Here is a 7,005-nt window from a genome sequence, read left to right on the forward strand (position 1 = left end):
AGATAAAGAGAGAGAGAAAGAGAGAGAGAGAGAGAGAGAGAGAGAGAGAGAGATGAGAGAACTAGAGAAGTACCAAAGGAGTAAATGTTGAGAGGTGAAGTTTCTGAAAGGATGGACTATGGTCTTGTGTGTATGTGTGTACGTTTGTGTGTGTGTGTGTGAGAGAGAGAGGGGTGGGACCCATTAATATTAAATAATTATATTTTTTTTCTTTTTTTTAAATAAGGCAAATCTTCAAAAATAGTCCCTGGGTAGTGAAATGACAAAAATACCCCTTACTTAACGGCTAAATGGTAACGGAGTGAGCCGGAAGGACCAAATGTTAAAAGTTTTGAAACCACAAAGACTATCTATAAGGTTTTTTGAACTTAGGGATTAAACTTGATATTTCTGAAAACTAATGACCATTTTTGAAGTTTTTTCTATAAAAAATATACAAGTTGTTATGGCTGACGATTAGATTTTCGATAGGCATCTGGCGACTTCGCGAAACTACCGGATTACTTAACTATGTCTGCAAACGTGTACTATAAATATCGCATATTTTCTTCCCCCAAAAGTCATCGGTTCAATACCAAAATTTCATAGTTCTTTGTTTTCTTCAACTACCATGGAATCATTCTCATCGTTCTTCGATTCACAATCGCGATCGGCTTCTCCAAACAGCTGGACCTACGATTCTCTCAAGAATTTCCGTCAAATCTCTCCCTTAGTTCAGACTCATCTCAAACAGGTATGTTTAATTTGCCCTAATTCTTATTGAATACCATTTCGTTAGTATAGATGTAGGTTTTGAAAAAGAAAACGATTAAATCATTTCGTGTTCAGGTTTACTTTTGTGAGACACAACGAATTTGAAATTCGTTGGTATTTTATCTGTGAAATTTTTATATGATTCCTTCGGTTTAACAACTTCGTTTGTCCAATCGTGAAAGAATTCATCGATAAAGCTGTGATCTAGATTGTCTTTTCGGTGGCGGATTGCTCTGAGAGAGTATAGAAACTTATTGCCGAACAAAAAGTAATCAAATCAGGTCTTTCGACATTAGGGATCACTATTAAAAAACGCGAGATGGAATCGTTCAATTCAGAAGTGTTTATCAATAGTTTATATCATAGTAAAAACAATTAAATGAAATGAAACGAAATTGATCAATCCGAGTCTCCGGTCTTTGACATTAAGTATCACTGCTACAAAACGCAAGATGAAATCGTTCAATTCAGAAGTAGTAAAAACAAGCAAATGAAATCTTGCATAGAAATTGAAATTTGGGGATTTTCATAGGTAAATCCATATAATTCAATCTGTAAAATTAATTGTTAACAACTATCTTCCTATAACGTAATTGCAGGTTTACCTCTCACTATGTTGTGCTCTCATGGCATCTGCAGTTGGGGCTTACCTTCACATCCTATGGAACATCGGTGGCCTTCTAACCACCTTCGGAACGTTGGGCTGCATGTTTTGGCTACTCGCCACTCCACAATATCAAGAGGTAGATTCAATCCTTTAACATTCCATCAAATCTTGATTTCCTGTTCTTCATATCATTCTAAAACATCTTTTAATCCACCAGCAAAAAAGAGTCTCTCTATTAATGGCATCTTCTCTTCTCCAAGGAGCCTCCATCGGTCCTCTAATCGACTTAGCCATAGAATTTGACCCAAGGTTCATTCTTCTTCTCCTTCCTCTTCTTATATTACTTTCCCAAACTTACTATTTCACACATTCAAGTTTCTTGATTCATGTTCTTTATTACATTTTGCAGCATCTTGGTGAGCGCGTTCATGGGAACTGCAATCGCATTTGCTTGTTTCTCAGGAGCTGCCATGTTAGCAAGACGCAGAGAGTATCTTTATCTTGGAGGTCTTCTTTCTTCTGGTGTTTCAATCCTTTTCTGGTTACATTTTGCCTCATCAATCTTTGGTGGCTCTGTTGCCCTTTTCAAATTTGAGGTAATACTTAAAACTCCTAAATCTTAATCCATTCTTTTTTGAATTCTTTTCAACTAATTAGTTTTTAATTATGCTTTTTAGTTGTACTTTGGGCTGTTGGTGTTTGTTGGGTACATGGTGGTTGACACCCAAGATATCATTGAAAAGGCTCATCTTGGAGATTTGGATTATGTGAAACATGCTCTTACGCTTTTCACTGATTTCATTGCTGTTTTTGTTCGCATTCTTATCATCATGGTGAGTTTTAACTTTTAATAGTACTTGGTTTCATTTTTTTTTTTAAATAAAGTATGGAGAGGATTTAATGTTGTATGCAATGCAGTTGAAGAATTCGGCTGAAAGAGAAGAGAAGAAGAAGAAGAGGAGGGATTAGGGTGTTTGTGAATGAGAAAAATGTGAAGCTTTCTGACTACAAATAAAATGCGATGTAGTTGTTACTTTTGTGTAGTACATTGTTTTTTTTAACATGAGTGACGTATATGTCCTATGTCAATTTGAGATTATGTGATTAAACCCTTATAAACCCAACAATCTATCTCAATGTGGGGTTATTTAAATTATCCCATGTACTCGATCCAAGTGTTTAAAAGCTCATTACATTACATTATCTTCGAATACTAATAATTTATCGTATTCACATGCGTATGGGGTTTCCTACTTTACTAGTACATTACCCCAGATTTTTAAGACCAAGTTGAATTGCATTTTTAAGTACTCCTAATTTTGTGCAAACCACGTTATCAAGTTGGATGTATGATGTTAAAGGTTTGGTGTTGTTTTTATACCAATCGAGATTTTAAGTTTTACATGACATAAAATTTTGTATGGTATTTGTGGAATCTAGTTCCAAAAGAATGGTTTGTAAATTCGAGCTGAAAAAGTTGATATTTTGTCAAGTGGTGTAAAAACATTTGCAAAATTATAGATTTTTATTTATAGTTACAAAACGAGAATATTGTTGTTAAATAATTTTGCAAAATTATAGATTTTAATTATAGTAACGGAACAAGAATATTGTTGTTAAATCACTGAAAAAACGGTTACTATGTGTTTATGCCAATCTATTCAGCTCGGATAGGCTTGGGTTCGGGTTGTCCGGGGTCAAAAAAAACATAAAATCAATCAATCCATTATAATATAGCGAAAATGATACATATTTGTCCATTTGGTCCTTTATGTTATTTCCGTGCCTTTTAAAGGAACAAAGTTGGTAGTGATATGTTTCTTTTGGGACCTCTACCTCTAGTATCCAACTTCTTGCCATTTTAAAGCAAAATCGGATAGTAAAAGTCAAATTCAAAGTGTAAATCGGAAAAACATCGAGTTGGACTGTATGGAATCGGAGTGTATCGACTTCTATAATTGAGATTGTATCGACTTCTGCAATACAAGAATTTCTCTGATCGTTCCCTCTATCGACTTCATCTGTTGTATTGACTTTGACTGCTTTCTATTTCTATAAATTGATCTTCTTTGTTCTGTAACTTCAATAGAGATGGATATGAACCTCGATGAAAAAAGCGATGTGAAGCTGAATGTTAATGATGGTTGAGGGAAGAGGAAGACAAAAGGTTCCAATTTTGCAAAAAACCAAAATACGATTATTCCATTGATGCATAGCAACTTCAGTTCTAGCATACATCAAATTACAGCTTGTAAACAATAATGCCAAAAAACAAAACCCAACTGAATAGTAAGCAAGTCTATAGCTTCTGATTTTGGCTTACCACATCCTTCAAGCAAATCTTCAAGCTCCGATTTCGAATTACCACTTCCCTGAAGCTTTGATTTTGGACTTTAACAGTGTGCTTATGATTTTCGCCTCATCAACCCTCAAAAGAAACCCACTCCTAGGTCTCTATAGATTTCAATAATCATCATTTACTAAAAAAAACCCAAATGTTATCGATGTTAGAACAAGAATGAAGTACCATATTTAGGCAAACATAGTATTCCCCTACCGAGATTCTTATTTGTGGTGGAAGTCCTTATGATTGTCATGCTTCCACAATCACACATCACCATCTTTTCTTGTTTGGATGAGAGGAAGTAAGAAGGAGATGAAGATCTTATGAAGAAGAAGAAATATAGAAAAAGAAGGAAGAAGAAGTAGTCAAATGGACAAAACCCGGTCAAATGGAAGAATAGAAAGCATGGACTGGTTAAATGGGTTTTAGATGACCATTTGACCCCTTCAGTATTTACAAAAAGACCTATTCCACCCGACAAAACCAACTTTGTTCCCTTAAAAGGCACGAGAATAACATAAGGGACTGAATCGGCAAATTTGAAATACATTATAAGGCTACAATGTTATTTTTCCTATAATATATGGATTGACGGGTTAGCGGGTTTGAAACTTCAACCCAACCCATATAACCCGTTTAAGTATATGCGTTCGCGGGTTCACAAGTTACTGCGTCGAACCTAACCCGCATAACCCGTTTCATAAATAAGAACCAAATTTTCAAAAAATAAGGTTTTTCAACATAAATTCATAAAGTGATTAAAGTCATTAATATATATAAAAAAATAGGTTTTCAACATAAAATCATAAAGTCATTAACATCTAAATAAAATTGAAAAATGAGAACATTCATACAAAGTACAATTGTTCAAAAATATATAAAAACCAATTCATTCATGCTAGAATTCTCATTTCTTCCTCAAAAACTGACTTCTTCGTGATGACCTTCAAATAGAAACAATATGAAAAATTAAATTTATGATCTTTTAAAAACTACATAAACAAATATGCTTTCTACTGTTTGTATTAAAAAGAACTCACCAAGTGACAACTTAACGTATGTTGGCATTTGTAGCCTTCGCAATGTCTTCGTTGATGTTCCAATTCATTACATTTTGAGTTAATTTGTCAACACCTACATTCAAATCAATTGCATAAGGAATAGAAAAAAAATAATATAAAATTTTAGTTAATAAGAAAAAACCGAAAATTGTAAAATATTAATTCAAACAATTCGTTCATGACTTGTGAGTATCTAAAAAATGATGGCATGTGTGTTTTCTTTTTTTGACTAGGGCATTGCAAAAAACTAGCCACATATGAATACAAAAGAAATACAATGATACGAAACATTATGAATATCAAACAAAATTAGATTTCATTAATAATTAAATATATCTATTATTTTAAATTATATATATATATATATATATATATATATATATATATATATATATATATATATATATATATATATATATATATATATATATATATATATATATATATATATAGGAGTAAGATCAAATGAGAACATTAAAAAGGTTGAGAATGCGAGAACAAAGTATATTCATGTGTGATTCCATTATTCATTTGTGGAGAAATGATAAATTTTTACGCCTTTAATTTCAATCGAAGAGAAAAAGCATATTCATGTTGATTGTGCGTAAAAATTTATCATTTCTCCACAAATGAGTACATGGAATCACAATTGAATATACTTGTTCTCGCGTTCTCAACCTTTTAGGTGTTCTCATTTGATCTTTTCCCTATATATATATATATATATATATATATATATATATATATATATATATATATATACACACACACACACACACACGGGTTGGCGGGTAGAAAATCTCAATTTAAAAACCCGTTTATTTTCGGGTTGGGTTATGGGTTGCATCGATAGTTGTCACCGTTACTTGTCTGTCGGGATCGTTTAAGTTTAACCCTTGTGAAGTAGGTATTTGGGAGTAGTTCTCAAGTTTCTTTAGGCTTGAGAAATGTAAATCAACAAGAAGCTACTTAAATCTACTTAAGTCTTGTTTGGTTGTGGTCTAATAAAATTGCCGGTTAAAAAAAATTAACAAGAAGACTCAAAATAGAAATGTGATATGTAAGATTCTTGTAGATCCCAAGATAATCATATATATATGGATTAACGGTGTGTCATTGTAACCTATCGAAAGATCTAATCTTTATTAAGTATTCTTGTACAAAGGAGACAAAAGAACCTCTCATTCTATGTCTATGATTTATACATATATTTATTTATTGTGTTTTGTCTCTTCATAAGCAAAATCTTGTGGGGGAGAAGGAAAAACCGAATACAAAGTGTTGATGACAAGAAAAAGGACAAAATTGTGTAGGATATTAGTAGTTCATCTAGGTCCTAACGATAAATAGGGCTAATGTCAATTGTGAAGCAATTTAATTTCTCAAAATTTGTTTTGAGTAACAAACAAAATGAATGAAATATGATCATTTATGCTCTAAGATTAGTCTATCCTGTTCCTTGAACTTGAAAGCACACAATAAATAAAAAGAAAAGAAAGATGCTTGAGTTGAGGGTTTGACCGGGAAAGATGAAAGTGAAGAAAAGAATGGTAGGTCATAGGAATTAGCAAATAGTGGAAAATCTTGTAATTGGGTTTCAAGGAAAAAGAGAGATCCATGAGTTAAAAAGGCTTTCAAAAGAAAAAAAGTGTGAATAGGTTCAAAGAAATTAGATTCGGTATTGAGACAAGATAAGATAAAACACCGGTTTAGAATTATGTTAAATATATCATAAACATCCTTGTAATTGAAACCATGCGATATAGACATGCTTAACATAGTGGATTTGATATGATATTAATTGATAATAATGTCATGATATATGATTACTACTAAAAAATATAAAGTCACCAATATATAAGTTTAGCTGTTTGGTTGGTTAGTGTTGTACAAGAATTTTCTTTTCAGTTAAAACATGGTTTCATTGATATTGGACCTCCAATTTTTATTTAAGATTTCAAATCTTAATCCATCGGTCCAGAGATTTTTTATTATTTTGTATACATACTTCCCTTCATAATTTTAACAAATTGCAACTAATAATCTTAACCATATCATCCACCCTCTGAAAAATGAAAACCAATACTACAATCTTATTTGTATGAAGATTAATTTTTAATCCATAAAAAAGTATAAACATGAAAGGATCTGAAGTCCAATTATTATTCGGTGCTAATCGCCTGATCATGGGATAATTGACTGGGAAAATCAACAACAATAGAAGGCCGAGAAAGGGTGAA

At 32.3% G+C, this 7,005-nt stretch overlaps 1 pseudogene; it reads left to right on the forward strand.

Moving 5' to 3' along the window:
- The first annotated feature begins 541 nt into the window (after positions 1 to 541).
- LOC111911396 (bax inhibitor 1-like) lies at positions 542 to 2,589 on the forward strand (annotated as a pseudogene).
- The last annotated feature ends 4,416 nt before the right edge of the window (positions 2,590 to 7,005 follow it).

Source organism: Lactuca sativa, chromosome 6 (assembly GCF_002870075.4).
Source record: "Lactuca sativa cultivar Salinas chromosome 6, Lsat_Salinas_v11, whole genome shotgun sequence".
In the NCBI taxonomy this organism is placed as follows: Eukaryota; Viridiplantae; Streptophyta; class Magnoliopsida; order Asterales; family Asteraceae; genus Lactuca; species Lactuca sativa.